The following is a 20,483-nucleotide window of genomic DNA, read 5'->3' as shown; positions in this document are numbered from 1 at the left end:
AGTTCTGCTCTAGCCATTCTAAGTAAAACACAATGGTAGCATGCCCCCTTGAGAAGTTATGTCGGTAAAGTCTTTGATGAGGGAGAACCAAGACACACCTCCATTGTTGATGTCCCTCTCTTCTTCATTTGGTGCCTTTCATCAGCTGGCCCGATGAACAAACTAGATCCCACGATGGCGAGCTAGTACTTGTTATCCTATCGGTAATGAGATATGGGTGGAGCTGCACACCGGCGATGGCCCCTCGGCCCGGACGTGGCATTGACCCGTTGTTGTCAAAGTTGAGTACCCAGGGGATAAATAACCATGGTTCACGGGCCCATGAGTCCCTCCATTGTGTGTCGGTCCTCTTGGCCATCTTGGCTGTACTGATGATGAGTGGGTGGTGCTAACCACGACAGGATGGGAGAATCGGGGTTGAGGCAGATGACGTGGATGAACTGATTGTGTCAGAGCTTGCTCGTGAGCACGAGGTGGCGTGAAACACTAATTGTGTGGGGTGTAGTATTTTTGTTTGTGTATCTATTTATATATGCAAAAGAAAACTCGTTGTTCTAGTTTCCACTAAAATGGAATATGCTCTTGCTACTGTTATTATTTTGGAGCACATGCATAATTAAGATTAAAATTTAAAAAGCTATCTTGCGAGACACTTCTGATGACCCAAAACTGTTAATTTCTCCACCAATCATCAAGGGCTACACCATTCTATCTCATTTCATTTTACAGGATGCTAGTGGTAAAATGAAGATAAAAGTGCTATGAACCATAGACAGACGACATTGCTAAGCTGCAATGAAAACCAACAGGGTGTTATATGTAGTGTTCACACCGTACACACTCACAGTTGCATCACCGGAAGGCCAAAAATCTGTGAATGTAAAAGATGGAAAATAAACGTTATAGTGGACGTGCAAAAGTGTTGTGTAAACCCAATCCTTGGCATCTCCCGCTTGCCACCATCTCCATCTCCACCCAAAATATGCACTCATCACATGTTTACAAGAATGAATTGAAGAGATGAGTGGTAAGGAACATGTGAGTGCATCTGGCAAGTGGGAACACATTAGCTTGGTTCTTTCATGCCCTATCTTGTTTTGATCCAGCTGAAAGGTTGGCATTATTCATGTTCTTTCTAGCTGAAAGGTTGCTATCCAGCTACAACCACCATGTTAGTTACTGAGTTCTTTCTACTGCTAAACGAAAGACTGACACGTTGTTTAATTTTCCGACCCAGGGGTTGGGGGATTGGGGGGGGGGGGGGGGGGGGGGGGGAGGGGGGCTCCAGGAACATTTGCACATAAATTTGTTCAGTCAAGATAGTGCATCATATCTCAAATACTTCAAGGTCAATCTAAATGAAATTCAGAACTACATACGACAGAATTACCTGCACGGGAAGATCATGAAATAATCTACATAAAATTCAGATTGGTTGAGCTACCTCGTGGTAGAACCGGAAAATCAATACTTACTATGTCAGGCTCTTCCCTGTCATATCTTCCATGATCTGAACCACCGAGTTTCAGAAGCTCATAATTATATGCCAGATCGCTCAATTTTTTTTGGAACGAAGGCTCAGGACGAGCCCGGCTTTGAATTAACAAAGCCATCAACCGGCCAGGATTACAACAAGCACCAAGAACAGAGACGAAACAGAAAACAGCTAAAAGGGTACAAGAGTGCTGTGCTAACAGCTAATAGGCTTCCTACCATCTACAAGCAAAGATGCAGAATCTAAAGAACAAGACCAGCTTGGAGATGTTGAAGCCCTCCACCGAGTGTGATCCACCCCACCGAGACACCATCTGACCTTGAGGAGACCCAGCTAGCAAGCGGGAGTGGCGATGGCAGCTCCATGGGCTCCGGCCGAATCGGCGACAACCTCCTACATCTCCGAAAGGGGCTCCCTAGCCCCTCGCCTGGCACGAGGCGCCGATCCGTCGGACGATGAGAACGCTCTCCCAAGAGCAAAGGTGTACACCCGACCCCATGGCCACACGAAATGCCATACCAGAGCACCACCAACACGCGTCGCCGAGCTCAACGAAGGGCAACATGGCACTGGGAGGGAACCAACACTCAAGGAGAAGCAAAAGCACGGTGGGGCTGCCGATGACAGAGCAACAAAGGAGTGGAGCCACTGGACTGAACATGGAGACGAAGCTGCCAAACGCCCACCAGCTCCAACCATGTCGCCGCCAAACGCCCACCAACCAGATCGGACTCACCACCGCCCCAAACTCACCCAAGGCGGCACCACCATGGGGGTGACGGCGCCGCGAGCGTCGCTGCCACCCAATCCAAAGGGATTTGGGTTTTCACCCCGGTATACGAGCAGGGGAACGAGGCAGAGGGGGAAAGGGATAACCTTGACGGCGCCTACAAGTAGGAGACGGCGCCCTCAGGCGTCGCCGTCGTCGTGGCCGGCAGAGCCAGCCATGGATTTCTCCGGGCTCCACGTCTTCCCCACCCCTAGCACAGACGCGGCGCCGGCAGCCTGGGCCAGCCGGAGACCAGATCTGACAGGGGCCGAAAGGGTTGGAGACGGAGGCGTCAGATCCGGGACGGGCGCCCCCGCGGCCACCGCGCCCCACAGCCACCACCCGCCGCCGCCTTGCCACCCGCGCGGCCAAGGAGGACGGCCAGCACTAGCGACGGCCGCTTGCTGAGGTCGCCGTCGCTCCACCGCCCGAGGCCGCCGCCTCGGCTCCAAAGCCCCCTGCACGCGACAGGGCAGAACAGATCCTCGCCACCACCCTCCCCGGGCGGACGCGCGGCGCTCCGGCGACCCCCTCCGGTGGTGGCGAGGGAGAGGAGAGGGGGGAGGGGAGGCTGGCGGCGGGCTAGGTTATCGCCGCCCGAGTCTCCCCTGCGGGAGCGACGCGGGGGCCGGGTCTCTCCAAATGGCTTCTTTTCACCAGATCGCTCAATCCAGATGAAGAAAAATTCAACAGTTAATTGCATTAAAGTTTTCGATACAATAGTATGTTGTACAAATATGAGTTAAATGAAGCACTGCATGTTAGTATTATAAGATGTTGCCGCTGTTCATACCAGGTAGTTTGGATCACGGTCTGTAGAAAAAAAAAAGTCTTAATTGCCAGATTTGCTGCCACTACGAGGTACTTCTTCAAATACACGGTAAATGCCATCAGGTGTTTGCTAAGTGTAAATTCAGTCTTCTAATACTATCACACGGTGAAGGCCATATTGTGGGATCGACATAGTAAAGGCCATAAGGTGATTGCTTACTGTAATTAAATAATAAGGGCAGGTAGCGTTTAATACATATTGTCCCCTGTCAGTCTTCTGTTCCTATCACATACGCACACACATGTAATATAATCATCCATGGAGTCGTAGCAAGAAGACAAGGGAGGGTGGGATCTGGGAGGGAAACCAAACCTGTATGGCCTCGAAGCCGAGACGGCGCACGATAGGCTGCTGCACTTCCTCGTCATTCCAACTTCTTCGGCATATATACCTCAGACATGATCCTGTAGGCGCCTGGGATCACAAAACCACATGGACTAGTTGGCCAAGCATACCCTTCTTTTCATCACATGCAGTCGAGAACAAAGACGACCTCACCTGCAGTGTCGCCAAAAACGTGCTCCCCCCCCCACAAGCGCATCAAATTACCGCTACATTGAAACGTCGTCACCCTTGATCCTTGGCAGCTGCGGCGTAGAGGATCGTCCAGAGAGGTAATTCAAAGGCAGAGTCAGTGGCGTCGAGAGCGTCACGGTGAGAGGATAGCAGTGGAGCGGCGGCGGTTGGAACCCTTGCTGGGTCGGGTGCGGGGGAGAGGGATGTGCGGGGCCAACTTCAATCAGAGAGCGAACATTCAGGATGAAAAAAACCGAGTGCGAGAGAACCCTATGTGGCGCTCTCCTCACGTGACAAGGAAGAAATGGTCGAGTCAGAATCGGGGAGATTGCTTATTTTTGTGAGATGGATGAAGTAGCGAATAGAGAATTGGAAAAGTCGGTAGGAGGCGCGTAGGTGGGGATTACATGAGAGGGGAGGTCGAACGAGGAGGGCTGGAGGGGGTTGAGGGGAGATGGGTTTTATTTGGAAAAATTCGGTGGGTTGAAAATCAATGGGGAGGGTGCAACATACGTGGGAGCGGAGGTCAAACAGAACAAACGAAACAAGAAAAAAAACATTTTCGGTGAAAACAGAGATATGTGGGTGGGATTGAAGAAAAAATGTCGAGGGAAAGTTGTGATTATGATTCAATACTAGAGATGATAATAGATAATAAATAGCATAGTGCGCGGGATTAGCTATTTGTTATTTAGAAATATCTAGTTTTGTTTTGAAAGGTTAACGAGAAAAATCTTATTTCCGTCTTTAGGAATGTGATATCACACATATGTTGCGATGTCCAAATTTTTAATTACCCAATAATTACATGATTGATTTGAATCGACGCCTGCCAAATCAAGAAGAAAAAAAATGAAAAGGAAGGTTGGGTGAATAGATCCGGGTTTTTAGTGGGAGGGAGAAATAACCAACATGGAGAAATGTTGAGGTGAAATAAACCATGCATACCGACCTACCAACTCCCCTTTTAGGAGTGCAGATTTGAAAGGTTATCGAGAAAAAAATATTTAGTCTATCTTTTAGGAAGGTAACCTTACATATATAGTGTTTCTAAATTCTTATTAATTATCTAATATTTACGTGATTGAATTGAATAGGCACCTGCCAAAGCAAGCATGAAAAAAATTAATCGGAAGGTCGGGTGGATTGATCCATTTTTTAGTGGCAGTGAGAAAAAAATCAGCATGGAGGGTGCTGTTCACCAACTCCCCTTTTAGGAGTAGAGATTTAATAATAGAGATAATGATAGATAATAAATGTGATAGGATGTGGTATTAGCTATTTCTTATTGAGGAATATCTTATTTTGATTTGGAAGGTTATTGAGAAAAATCTTCTCTTTGTCTTTTAGGAAGGTTATCTTACATATATGGTGCGATTTCCGAATTCTTAATTAGATAATATTTACATGTTTGAATTAAATTGGCACCTGCCAAAGAAGGCACGAACAAACGAGAGGAGGATCGGGAAAATTGATTTGGTATTAAGAGGGAGCGAGAAAAACCAACATGGAGAGGTGGTGGGCGGTGAGGCAAAAACAAAAACCGTGGATACTGTCCTACCAACACCCCTTGTAAGTGTAGAGATATTGAGAGAGCTTTGGGTTAAGGACAATGAACTCAGGATTCACGTGGTCTGGTTTAACCCTTCGGCCCGATGGACCGGACCTAGCTGTTGGCACCTGTGGATTAATTGGATGGCCCAGATAAACATTAGGGTCCACTGGGGATATAACCTTTCGACGCCAAATCCTATTCGGTGCCTAAGCGCCAAATATAGGTATTTTGGTACAGGGTGCACACCCCTCCCTGTACGCTAGGTTTCTATAGCGGGCTGGCCCATATGCTCTAATACGTCTTCATCGTATCTACTTTTCCAAACACTTTTGCCCTTGTTTTGGACTCTAACTTGCATGATTTGAATGGAACTAACCCGGACTGACGCTGTTTTCAGCAGACTTTCCATGGTGTTATTTATGTGCAGAAACAAAAGTTCTCGGAATGACCTGAAATTCCACGGAACATATTTTTGGAAAATATAAAAAATACTGGAAGAAGAATCCACGTCAGGGGGCCCACCACCTGTCCACGGGGGTGGGGGGCGCGCCCCCTACCTCGTGGGCCCCCTGACGCTCCACCGACCTCAACTCCAACTCCATATATTCACTTTCAGGGAGAAAAAAATAAGAGAGAAGGATTCATCGCGTTTTACGATACGGAGCTGCCGCCAAGCCCTAAAACCTCTCGGGAGGGCTGATCTGGAGTCCGTTCGGGGCTCCGCAGAGGGGAATCCGTCGCCGTCGTCATCATCAACCATCCTCCATCACCAATTTCATGATGCTCACCGCCGTGCGTGAGTAATTCCATTGTAGGCTTGCTGGACGGTGATAGGTTGGATGAGATCTATCATGTAATCGAGTTAGTTTTGTTAGGGTTTGATCCCTAGTATCCACTATGTTCTGAGATTGATGTTGCTATGACTTTGCTATACTTAATGCTTGTCACTAGGGCCCGAGTGCCATGATTTCAGATCTAAACCTAATATGTTTTCATGAATATATGTGAGTTCTTGATCCTATCTTGCAAGTCTATAGTCACCTACTATGTGTTATGATCCGGCAACCCCGAATTGACAACAATCGGGACCACTCCCGGTGATGACCATAGTTTGAGGAGTTCATGTATTCACTATGTGTTAATGCTTTGTTCCGGTACTCTATTAAAAGGAGGCCTTAATATCCCTTAGTTTCCATTAGGACCCCGCTGCCACGGGAGGGTAGGACAAAAGATGTCATGCAAGTTCTTTTCCATAAGCACGTATGACTATATTCGGAATACATGCCTACATTACATTGATGAATTGGAGCTAGTTCTGTGTCACCCTATGTTATGACTGTTACATGATGAACCGCATCCGGCATAATTCTCCATCACCGATCCAATGCCTACGAGCTTTTGACATATTGTTCTTCGCTTATTTACTTTTCCGTTGCTATTGTTACAATCACTACAAACCCCAAAAATATTACTTTTGCTACCGTTACCGTTACTTTCATACTACTTTGCTACTAAATACTTTGCTGCAGATATTAAGTTATCCAGGTGTGGTTGAATTGACAACTCAACTGCTAATACTTGAGAATATTCTTTGGCACCCCTTGTGTCGAATCAATAAATTTGGGTTGAATACTCTACCCTCGAAAACTGTTGCGACCCTATACTTGTGGGTTATCAAGACTATTTTCTGGCGCCGTTGCCGGGGAGCATAGCTCTATTCTTTGAGTCACTTGGGATTTATATCTGCTGGTCACTATGAAGAACTTGAAAGACGTGAAAACAAAACTTAATCCCTCAACTACGAGGGGAGGTAAGGAACTGCCATCTAGCTCTGCACTTGATTCACCTGCTGTTTTGAGTAAGCTTGCGACACCTAAACCTGTCTCTGCTATTAATTCTGATATGTCGCATGTTATTGATGATGCCACTTCTTCCATGCATGATACTTATGATGAAACTACTTCTATGCTTGATACTACTGTGCCACTTGGTGAATTTCTCGAGGAACAACTTGCTAGGGCTAGAGAGAATGAAATTATTGAAACTGATAATATTGAAGATAGTGATGATGAAGACTCTCCCCCTAATAAATATGAATTGCCTGTTGTGCCTGAGGGTTATGTTCTGGATGAAGAATCTGCTAGAGCCATTCTTGCTTGCAACGATAGAAGTGATCTTAAGAAATTATTAGCTAAATGGAAGCGGCGATCTCTTAATGCTAGAATGAAACCTGACCCTCCTTTTGCTACTTCACCTATCTGTGTTACTGATAAGGATTATGAATTCTCTGATGATCTTGATATAATTACTTTGGTTGAATCTGATCCTTTTTATGGCTATGAATCTGAAACTGTTGTGGCACATCTTACTAAATTAAATGATATAGCCACCCTGTTCACTAATGATGAGAGAACCCACTACCTTTATATCCTTAAAATATTTCCATTCTCATTAAAGGGTGATGCCAAGATATGGTTTAATTCTCTTGATCCTGGTTGTGTGCGTAGTCCCCAGGATATGATTTATTACTTCTCTGCTAAATATTTCCCTGCTCATAAGAAACAAGATGCTTTAAGGGACATATATAATTTTGTGCAAATTGAAGAAGAGAGTCTCCCACAAGCTTGGGGGAGGCTTCTCCAATTACTTAATGCTTTGCCTGACCATCCTCTCAAGAAAAATGAAATACTTGATATCTTTTATAATGGACTAACCGATGCTTCCAGAGATTACCTGGATAGTTGTGCTGGTTCTATTTTCAGGGAAAGAACACCGGATGAAGCTAAAATTCTATTGAATAATATGTTGACAAATGAAAATAATTGGACACTTCCTGAGCCAATTCCTGAGCCTATTTCTAAACCAACTCCGAAGAAGAGGGGTGTTCTATTTCTCAGTCCCGAAGATATGCAAGAGGCAAAGAAATCTATGAAAGAAAAGGGTATTAAAGCTGAAGATGTTAAGAATTTACCTCCTATTGAAGAAATACATGGTCTTAATTTACCGTCTGTTGAAGAAACATATGATCTTAATCCTCCACCTATTGAAGAAACTCATGGTCTTGATAACCCGACATAGGTAGTAATGGTAAATTCTCTCTATAGATATGATAAAGCTGAATTCCCTCCTACTAAGTTTGCTAGCCAATGTTTGGATGAGTTTGATAACTTTATGGTTAAGCAAGAAGACTTTAATGCTTATTTTGGTAGACAATTGAAATACAATTCCGATATGCTTGAACACTTGGGTGATTATATGTCTAGAGTTAAAGGTGAACTTAAACTCATTACTAAACATGCTTCTATGGTTACCACTCAAGTAGAACAAGTACTTAAAGCTCAAAATGATTTGCTCAATGAATTAAATAGTAAGAATAATGACTATGCTGTTAGAGTGGCTACTAGAACTGGTTAGATGACTCAGGAACCTTTGTATCCTGAAGGCCACCCTAGGAGAATTGAACACGATTCTTAGAGAAATAATATTGATGCACCTAGTCCTTCTAAAAAGAAGAAAAAAATGATAGGACTTTGCATGCTTCTAGTGAACCTATTGCTGAAACACCTGAGAATCCAAATGATATTTCTATCTCTGATGCTGAAACACAATCTGGTAATGAACATCAATCTAGTGATAATATTAATGAAGATGTTCATGATGATGCTCAACCTAGTAATGATAATGATGTAGAGATTGAACCTGCCGTTGATCTTGATAACCCACAATCAAAGAATCAACGTTATGATAAAAGAGACTTTGTTGCTAGGAAACATGGTAAAGAAAGAGAACCATGGGTTCAGAAACCCATGCCTTTTCCTCCCAAACCATCCAAGAAAAAGGATGATGAGGATTTTGAGCGCTTTGCTGAAATGATTAGACCTATCTTTTTGCGTATGCGGTTAACTGATATGCTCAAAATGAATCCTTATGCTAAGTATATGAAAGAAATTGTTACTAATAAAAGGAAGATACCGAAAACTGAAATTTCCACCATGCTTGCCAAAGAAACTAGGAGATCCAGGAGTACCAACTATACCATGCTCCATTAAAAGAAACTATGTTAAAACTGCTTTATGTGATCTTGGAGCCGATGTTAGTGTTATGCCTCTCTCTTTATATCGTAGACTTGATTTCAATAAGTTGACACCTACTGAAATATCTTTGCAAATGGCTGATAAATCAACTGCTATACGTGTCGGTATTTGTGAGGATGTGCCTGTTGTGGTTGCAAACGTTACTATTTTAACGGACTTTGTTATTCTTGATATTCCCGAGGACGATAATATGTCTATTATTCTTGGAAGACCTTTTTTGAATACTGCAGGGGCTGTTATTGATTACAACAAAGGCAATGTCACTTTTCATGTTAATGGTAATGAGCATACGGTACACTTTCCGAGGAAACAACCTCAGGTCCACAGTATCAATTCAATTGGAAAAATTTCATCGATTATTTTTGGAGGTTTCGAATTTCCTCTTCCTACTATTAAGAAGAAATATGATATTCTTATTATTGGGGATGTGCATATCCCCGTTGAGGTAACATAGTGTTATTCGAAATTTCTCCGGTTCCATGTTATTCGGAATGAGTTTGTTAACAAGACTTGATTAACCTTGTTAGTGGATTCCTTTTGATGAGCATGAGATGGATGAAACTAGAAGCACAACCTTCTGTACCCTCTCTCTGCTTTCTGTTATTTAGTTGAAATAAAGCAAAAATAGTATTTTCCTGTCTGTTTTCTGAATTATTCGTGCAATATAAAAATACACCAAAAATAAAAGTTCTCCAAATGCCCTGAAATTGAAAAATAATTTTTTCTGGAATATTTGAGAATATCTGGCACTGAGAACAAAGCAGGGGGAACAAGCACCTGGCCACGAGGGTCCAGGGCGCGCCCCCTGCCTCGTAGGCCCACGGTGGCCCCCCTCCACTTATTCCTGCACCCACACACTTCTTCTTCCTCCCAAAAAAATCACCATCCAGCTCAAGCACGAGTTCTAGCTCATTTTGCTACGATTTTCGATCTCCTTGCTCAAAGCACCTCTCACAAAACTGCTTGGGGAGATTGTTCCTTGGTATGTGACTCCTCCATTGGTCCAATTAATTTTTGTTCTAGTGCTTTATCCATTGCAAATTTTTGCTGCCTAGGTGACCATTTCTTGAGCTTGCATGTCAAATTTATATGGTTCCAGGTAGTTCTAATGCATGTTATAGTCTCTAGGCACTTGTAGGAGTAGTTGCTATCAATTTTGTTGAGCTTGGTTCACTTTTATTTGAAGTTACTAAAAATTTCAGAATTTTTCAGAAAATAATGAAGAGATTTTTAAGGGGCTCATCGAGTCGAAGCTTGAAGGAAAGGCAAAGTGAAGAAGCACAGAGGCCCAAATATAATTTGCCTCGCACCGCGGAGGTCCGGCCGTGTGAATGGCCTTCTAATGATTTCTTGAGAGCAGTCGAGATTTATGATGATTTTTATGAATTGGCTGAGAATGCAGGCCTCACCGACTTCCTCTGCGACCAACGCGAACAGTATCTCTTACTCACCAATACTTTTGTGCAAAACTTCTACTATTATCCTAAGGAATCACCTCCTTCAGTAGAGTTTCATTTATATGATGGGGTTAAGAAGATATCACTAGATGAATTTTGCAAGGTTTGCAAAATATCTTTTGAGGGTAGTTTAGATGAACCACAACGTAAGGATGTGGATGGGTTTATTGACACTATCACTGTAGGGGAAACTAGGAAGGTTTCCGATGCAAGGATCACTAGCATACATTTTTCTGTTTTACGCTACTTTGCCATATTTGCTAGTCGTTGCTTAATTGATCGCGGAAACTGTGGAAACCTTAGTGTTTTTTCTGTGATAATACTGTTAGTATGGGTGGTATTGTTGCCAAACGGTTAAGTTTGAACCGTACAAAGGGCCCCATGTTTGGAGGTATTTACGCTTCACGCCTTGCTGCACATTATAACATACCTATTAGGCACTATGAAAAAGAAGAAAAATTGCTGCCCACTATTTATTTAGATTACAAGAGTATGGTAGCACATGACTTTATTGTTAAGAATAGGGAAGGGGCGCTTAAATATAAATTGTTCTTTGATAAACATCACCCTGAGACTATAATCTTGCCTGCTCCTTCCTTGTTTGATTTATCTGCAGGTCCGTATCTCGTTCCGCTGGCGGCCATTCACGCCTACCGGAACCCTACATCAGTCACGGAGCTGGAACCACAATTTGAACCTCCACGACAGTCTAATTACCAGTGGGATCCGGAGATGATTGCCAACCAGTGGCAATCAGAGTCTTCTTCATCTCAGTACGACCCCGGCTACAACTATGGATATCCGCCAGGCCATCCGTGGCAATAAACCAACTTAGGCCAAAAGCCTAAGCTTGGGGGAGTACATATCTCTCACCGACATTACAGTTATGTTCACACACTCATTGCTAGATGTCGGTGCTCATACTTTTTCACTGTAATATCCATGCTAGTTTATTTTCTTTTCTTGCTTTCTTCTTGTGTGTTTGTTAAACCTTAAGAAAAACCAAAAAAAATTAGTGTAGCTTTTAGTTAGTTTACTTTTCTTCCTGTAGTAGTAATAATTAAAAAGAAAATCCAAAAATATTTCCTGTTCTTCTTTTGCTTGTTGGGAGCTTTCGCGTGTAAATAGTTTTTATTTCTTTTCTTTTCTTTGGAGTTCGATAGGAGAAGACCATGATTAAATTGTTGAAGTGGCTCTTATATGCATTATTGTTGATTTAACCAAGAGCCCATATTGGCTTGTCTTCTCGTGCTTATTGAATGCTCGCAGATTCCAGCTTAGTCCAATGCACGTGCACTATTATTATTATTCACATCGTTCGGTCGTGCAAGTGAAAGGCAATTAGGACGATATATGATGGACTGATTGAGATGAGAGAAGCTGGTATGAACTCGACCTTTCTTGTTTTTGTAAATATGATTAGTTCATCGTTCCTGATTCAGCCTGTTATGAATAAACATGTTTGCAATGATAATTAGAGATTATAGTTACTCGTGCCATGCTTGATTAGCTATGAGTTATAATGGTTTACCTTGCGTGCCAACATGCTATTAAAATAGTTGTGATGTGGTATAGTGGGGTGGTATCCTCCTTTGAATGACTTAACTGACTCGACTTGGGACATGTTCATACATGTAGTTGAAACAAATCTACATAGCCTTCACGATATTTATGTTCATGGTGGATTATATCCTACTCATGCTCGTACTCAATGTTTATTAATTTTAATGCATGTGCATAACTGTTGTCGCTCTCTAGTTGGTCGCTTCCCAGTGTTTTGCTAGTCTTCACTTGTACTAAGCGGGAATACTGCTTGTGCATCCAATCCCTTAAACCCCAAAGTTATGCCATATGAGTCAACTATACCTTCCTATATGCGGTATCTACCTGCCGTTCCAAGTAAATTTGTATGTGCCAAACTCTAAACCTTCAAATAAACATTCTGTTTTGTATGCTCGAATAGCTCATGTATCAACTAGGGCTGTCCGTATCTTCCATGCTAGGCGGGTTATTCTCAAGAGGAGTGGACTCCGCTCCTCACTCACGAGAAAATGGCTGGTCACCGGGATGCCCAGTCCCATGCTTTATGCAAACTAAATCAAAATAATTGAAAACAAAACTCCCCCTGGGACTGTTGCTAGTTGGAGGCAATCGTTGTTTCGAGTAAGCCATGGATTGATGCTTGTTGGCGGAGGGGGAGTATAAATTTTACCATTCTGTTTGGGAACCGCCTATAATGTGTGTAGCATGGAAGATATCGCCCTCTCTTGGTTGTTATGTTGACAATGAAAGTATGCCGCTCAAAATATTATTTATCTCTATTTCAAAAACCGAGCTCTGGCACCTCTACAAATCCCTGCTTCCCTCTGCGAAGGGCCTATCTATTTACTTTCATGTTGAGTCATCACCCTCTTATTAAAAGCACTAGCTGGAGAGCGCTGCTGTCATTTGCATCCATTACTATTAATTTATATTGGGTATGACTATGATTGGATCTCTTTTACCATGAATTACAATGTCTAGTCAGTCCTTGATCTTTAAAGGTGCTCTGCATTTATGTTTTGCGGTCTCAGAAAGGGCTAGCGAGATACCATCTTGTTATATCATATTATGATTGTTTTGAGAAAGTGTTAGTCATCCGAGATTTATTATTATTGCTCGCTAGTTGATTATGCCATTGATATGAGTAAACATGAGACCTAAGAGTTATTGTGAATGTGGTTAGTCATAATCTTTGCTGAAAACTTGAATGCTGGCTTTACAAATTTACAACAACAAGAGCAAACAGAGCTTGTAAAAGTTTTTCTATATCACTTTCAGTTTATCAACTAAATTTCTTACGGACAAGCAAAGGTTTAAGCTTGGGGGAGTTGATACGTCTCCGTCTATCTACTTTTCCAAACACTTTTGCCCTTATTTTGGACTCTAACTTGCATGATTTGAATGGAACTAACCCGGACTGACACTGTTTTCAGCAGACTTTCCATGGTGTTATTTATGTGCAGAAACAGAAGTTCTCGGAATGACCTGAAACTCCACGGAACATATTTTTGAAAAATATTAAAAATACTGGAAGAAGAATCAACGTCAGGGGGCCCACCACCTGTCCACGAGGGTGGGGGCGCGCCCCCCTACCTCGTGGGCCCCCTGACGCTCCACCGACCTCAACTCCAACTCCATATATTCACTTTCGGGGAGAAAAAAATCAGAGAGAAGGATTCATCGCGTTTTACGATACGAAGCCGCCGCCAAGCCCTAAAACTTCTCGGGAGGGCTGATCTGGAGTCCGTTCGGGGCTCCAGAGAGGGGAATCCGTCGCCGTCGTCATCATCAACCATCCTCCATCGCCAATTTTATGATGCTCACCGCCATGCGTGAGTAATTCCATCGTAGGCTTGCTGGACGGTGATGGGTTGGATGAGATCTATCATGTAATCAAGTTAGTTTTGTTAGGGTTTGATCCCTAGTATCCACTATGTTCTGAGATTGATGTTGCTATGACTTTGCTATGCTTAATGCTTGTCACTAGGGCCCGAGTGCCATGATTTTAGATCTGAACCTATTATGTTTTCATGAATATATGTGAGTTCTTGATCCTATTTTGCAAGTCTATAGTCACCTACTATGTGTTATGATCCGGCAACCCCGAATTGACAATAATCGGGACCACTCCCGGTGATGACCATAGTTTGAGGAGTTCATGTATTCACTATGTGTTAATGCTTTGTTCCGGTACTCTATTAAAAGGAGGCCTTAATATCCCTTAGTTTCCATTAGGACCCCGCTGCCACGGGAGGGTAGGACAAAAGATGTCATGCAAGTTCTTTTCCGTAAGCACGTATGACTATATTCGGAATACATGCCTCCATTACATTGATGAATTGGAGCTAGTTCTGTGTCACCCTATGTTATGACTGTTACATGATGAACCGCATCCGGCATAATTCTCCATCACCGATCCAATGCGTACGAGCTTTTCACATATTGTTCTTCGCTTATTTATTTTTCCGTTGCTATTGTTACAATCACTACAAAACCCAAAAATATTACTTTTGCTACCGTTACCGTTACTTCCATCCTACTTTGCTACTAAATACTTTGCTGCAGATATTAAGTTATCCAGGTGTGGTTGAATTGACAACTCAACTGCTAATACTTGAGAATATTCTTTGGCTCCCCTTGTGTCGAATCAATAAATTTGGGTTGAATACTCTACCCTCGAAAACTGTTGCGATCCCCTATACTTGTGGGTTATCATGCTCCTTCTCTGTTTCTATAAAAAGAAAAAAAACTGCGTGCTACCCACAATTCGAACCCGCAACGTGGGTCTTAGGACTCCAACCCCATAACCACCCGACTAACCAACCTCAAGTATTACATAGTGGTTTATTTGGCCTTTTCTTCTTCTTTCTTTGTTTTTTTCTCTGTCCCTTTTACATTTTTTCCAAAGTCATGAACTTTTTTTTTTCTGAAAGAAATTCGTGAAACTCTTTCTTGATAGTGGATGAATTTTTTTAGAAATTTTGTGAACTTTTTTCTAGAAAGTAGATGCACTTTTTTGAATTCAATGGACTTTTTTCAAAACTAATGAACTTTTTTGAAATTCGATGAACTTTTTTCAAATTCGATGAACTTTTTTCAAATGCAATGAACTTTTTTGAATTCGATGAACTTTTACAAGTTGGATGAACTTTTTTCAAAACCGATGAACTTTTTTGCAAACTATATGAACTTTTTTCAAAGTCGATGAACTTTTTTCAAAACCGATGAACTTGTTTTCAAATTTCATTAAATTCTTTCAATTTCAATGAACTTTTTTCCTTATTTTGTGAACTTTTATGAAAATTCATGTACATTTTTTATGCACGATTTTTTATACTTTTTCCTTTTTTATTTTTTAAAAAACAAAGCTTTTTTTACAAGTGCTCGCAAGAAAAACAAGGCTACGAAGGAGCGAGCGAGCGAGCAGTAGCGGTAGCGAGCAACTTTCAAGCAAATGGGCCACGGCCCACTAGGGGCGCGCGTGAGCGCCAGGAAAGTGATCGGGCGCTGAAGGCGCCAACGAGGACGTCTCCCTTTCGACCATAGGGTCGAACCACTTACAATTAGTCATGTCTTCATAGCGGCCGCGAGCCAAGCACCTGCAATTCTTGCCGCGCCAGCACAGACGCTTCAGCTTGCGTCGCCGCAGCGGCGACGAGTCCGTCTCGGCATCATCCTTGGCACCATATCGCACCGCCCTCCAAGAAACTCATACCGCCGCTCCGGGAGCACGTCTCCATTGTCCGTGGCACCACAGCCACAACCACGCTCGCCATTTTTGACTGCTAGAGTGAGCGCTCAGCAAGCCGGTGCTTGCCCTGCACCTCATGATGCGAGACGGCTTGACATCTTTCTTGTCATTGTCTACGACACCATAGCTACCACCATGCCGCTACATGCGGCTACTTGAGGCATGAGAGCATCTACAACTGGAGTCCTCAGATCCGCCCCAAACGCCGGGGCAGCTTGCCTGATATTTCCCAAACACAAAATCGCCACCCAACTAGACTTGTCAAATCTAGCCCAAATACCAGGACTGACCGACACTTCCTATATCCGGCACATATCTGGGGCGGATATGAAGATGTCCAGACGTGCACGTCGCTTAGGACAGACCGCAAGGGGCCATGCGGACAAAAGCATTAACCAGTGGTCTGACGTGCGCCTCCTCAGTTCATCGATGAGGACGCATTGGCGTCGTGTGGTGCCGCTCTAGCATGCTATCTGAGGATACATGTCTGGCTACGTAAGCCGGACAACAAATTCCCAACCATAGACCGCCTCCATTTCTTCAACACCCACCCCTCCACCGCCGTCACATTTAATCCATCCATCAGCCGCTAACCACTAGTTACAACATGCTCACTCCCGAGCGTCGGCTGTAGCTACTAGAGGACATCCAGGGCATGCGCGAAGATCGGATCGCAGCCAGCCAGCCTCTGGATTCAGTGCAGCCCGAGGAGGAGGAGGTGGAGGTGGAGCCGAAGGAGGAGGAGGCGGTCATAGAGGAGGAGGTGGAGGAGGAGTCAGAGGAGGCGCATCAGGCAGATCCGGCGCCTACCGGCTTCGCCATGGTTGATGCAAAGAGTTCGAGGTGGCCTAGGCAGAGGAGGCAACGGAGCAGCAGGCCATTCTTGATTCCCGAGGAGGAACCGGATGTTCGGCCGACTGCCAATGACCATGACGACGGCGGCCCCGACATCAATTTCATCCACATATCTGACGAGAAGGATGAGTAGTGTAGATGGTAGTTGATAGTACATAGATCTTGCTTTTTGCATGGTTTTGTATGAAAATGCTAATTGAAAAATGGCTACTATGGTTGTTCAAGTTGTCATGTCGGGTCTGACCGGTCACTATCCACGGACGTGACCAGGTGTGTTCGGGGGCGTTTGACAACTCAAATTAGGTATCCGTCATTGTAGATGCTCTAACGAAGCCGGAAGTGGTGGTCGTGCTGCTGTCATGGACCGGGGGCGCCCATCCAGCTCTGACCCACACCATTGCCGACACTTGCGGGAACACGAAGTGCATGTCCAGTGCCGGGCATCTCATCGGCATGCGCCCGTCTACACTTAGTATACAGAAGAATGGTCGAACTTAGGTTTACCTCTTGCCCTGTTAGACGAGGTGCAGACCGAACTCTGGCCCCTGGGATTCTAGAACACGTTCATAGGTCCAGTAACAAGTACAGACCGGACCTGTCCATTTGAATATTGACCATGCGCAAATTACATGTTTGTCAGAAAAGATTGGTGGGGGGGTTAGGGCATCTCCAACGTTGACCCATAAATTTATTCCGTCATCCATCCATGACTAGTCCACAGATGAGGGAGCCGGCTATCCAATAATGCCTGTATACATTTTAGCCGCTGGTTAAACTAACCGGCCGAATTTCATGTAAATACGATGGATTTTCATATAAACCGGACGAAATTCCTTATATTTGGATCAATTTTCATATAAACCAGACAAAATTCATTACATTTTTCATATAAACTGGACAAACCCCACACTAAACCTAATCTAAATGATCATCGGCCCACATTTCCCATGTCCTACCATGAACCCTAAGAAGTGTTGGTCCGGCAAATGCCTTCGCCTTCTCAAGTTCAGCCTTTCTACAGCTGTCCGCCCCCACGTCGCCGCCAGGTGGCTAATCGTCCATTGATGTTGGGCGCAGCAAGTGTGGCTTCGACGGGAGGGGAAGAGTCATGGCCTTCTTGGGACCCGAGCGGCAGTGACCTACCATGCACTACTCTTCCTTGCTATCGGCGGCGTCCATGGATATATCGGCTTCGTGGTCATGGCAGCGGGCTAGGCGCGACTAGGGCAGAGCGAGCGAAGTCCTCCTTGTTGTCGCTCTTGCCACACACCTCATTCACCACCTCGTCGATCTCCTTTTAGGCGGCCGCCAATTCCGCCTAATGGAGGCATTACCACCAGCAGTCGCGGCAGATGTTACGGGCGGAGCGGTAGCAGTCGACGAGTGCCTGCTGCTCCACCGCGTCCACGTCCGGCACGATAGTCGCACCGGCGGCGAGTAGCTCCTCCGTGCGTCGTTTCTCCTCGAGGAGGCCGAGGCTGTAGGACTGATCGGCCTGCACCTGTCGGAACCTGGCCTCCTCCTCCTCCTCCCACAGCATGTTCGTGTAGTGCACACGGGCCTCGCCAATGGTGAAGACCACACGCACCGGCGAGGAGGGTGGTGCCGCCTCGTCCTCCATTGGGGCGTCATCTGCATCCATCTGCTAGCCGACCAGTCAACCAGCAGCAATGGAGGTCCTCTCCTTCTTATGGTCGAGGATATGGTGTCCCAGAGGGCTCTGGAGCATGAGGAGGCCATGGAGGGCGTGGTGCGGAGAGAAGAAAGTGAAGTAGGAAGATGACTGTGGCTACCGTCTGGGTTGGTGTTTATATAGCGGGCGGATGGCGATGGGCCACGACAGTGAGGTCAATGTTGGGCGGCAGACGGACAGACGGGTGGAACCAGAGTAGGTTCCTCGACAACCGCATATCGTTAATGTAGGTCCGATGAACAGACGGGCTATCACTTGAATGCGGAGCAGTCGGCTGCACCGGGAAGCGGCATTGGTTGTGCTCTCTCGGCCGGCGCGCCACTTCAATGCCGGCAGCAGTGAGAGGTCGCATCCGCTCTGGTCGGGCATTAATGCGGCACTGACTCTCTAGAGCAGCGCTGACTGTATCAGGCGGGAAGCGCGCTCGGGTGATGAAGGTTTTTTGTGTGGGCCAGGACAGTCAGACGCGGGCGTGGCAGCGGTCTGGACTGCCCGGCGGACTGATATAGGTCTGTGTTGGATGGCACAACACGTCCAGACCGCATGGTCTGGATGTATTCAGGCGGTATGAGGGTCCGCGTTGGAGATATCCTTAGTTGTTTTAATCCGAACATTTTATTTGCTTTAAATTCATGATGATTATTCCTCATAAAGAATAGGATCACATCTCTTATATATTTATACATGAATAATAGAGTAATAATATAAAATTTGGTTTTTTATGGCAGAGCTATGATTGCTTGGGGTTGCCGCCTAGGCGTCCAAGAGAGACACGCCACCGTTGCTCGAGTAACGCACTACCGTAATGCTCGCACCTTGGCACATACCATGTAGGAGAGAAGTCACCGTGCCATAGCTCTACCTCGGTTAGGGCTGGACATCAACGATGCCGACCCACATGCAAAGGGAGTACCCAACCCCTGTCGTCGAATCCCACTTGTCACCAGCTGCCTTAACATGACCCCACCTAGCCGAGCAACAAACATATGGGAGAAAACCCTCCGAAGCCACCCGCAACCATGAAGCCATCAGTTTAGGGCTGAGACCCAATCTAGATGCCAACGCCGGCAAGAACACGACCCAGACCAGCGTGCAGGAAGGGGGATGAAGGAGCGGGTGTCGCTTTGCACGCATTCGCCGACTAAGTCGGGCCACCATCCTTGCCCGCTGCTGCACGCCGTCCGCAACACCAATATAGCAATGCCGACCGAGTCGCCCCACTTGACCGTTGCGCTACCACCTCCCTGCGAATCCTTCGCTACCCCAGCCACTGCTCGGCCCCACCATAGAGGGCCGAGCCGGGCTACCCATGAGTCCAGACAAGAGGGGAGGAAAAGCCACTCCCCCAACCCCTGCCGCATGGGCTTCGCCCGGCCGCGCCCACCGGCTACGGCAAGGGAGGAAGGTGGGATTCCTAGAGGGTGGCGGTGCTAGGATTATCCCATACCGCTCGCAGGGACGTGGCTAGAGTGCCGGTTTCTTTTTCTTATGGGAAAGTGGATGTGCACAATCTAGAAAAATGAACTAGAGTTGAAAAAGGAGCATTGGAGTTGGCACTCATCCGGACGAAGACCAGGGCAAAATATGGTGGATGCTAGGCGCCATCCGCCTGCAGCGATTCAAAGAACAGCCACTGGTTGTGCCATCCGATGCATCTTATCAGGGCCGCTAATCTCCTTAGCACGCACCGCTCGTCCACAGTGCACGTCATTGCAGTAGTGACACCCATGCACTGCTCGGAGTAGCATCAGCGGCAACGGCCGTCGACGCCATTGAAGCACGCCCGTCTCCGCAGCATGCCTCGCAACATCGCCATGGCCGTCAAGGCATGGCCGTCGGTGCCATTGAACTGTGCCTCACCACCACTCACATTGAAGCATGCCTTGCAGCATCGCCACGGTCGTCGATGTCGTCGTAGCATGCC

The sequence above is a fragment of the Aegilops tauschii genome, chromosome 7 (genome assembly GCF_002575655.3).
Source record: "Aegilops tauschii subsp. strangulata cultivar AL8/78 chromosome 7, Aet v6.0, whole genome shotgun sequence".
NCBI lineage: Eukaryota > Viridiplantae > Streptophyta > Magnoliopsida > Poales > Poaceae > Aegilops > Aegilops tauschii.
Note: the sequence above shows the minus strand (reverse complement) of the source record.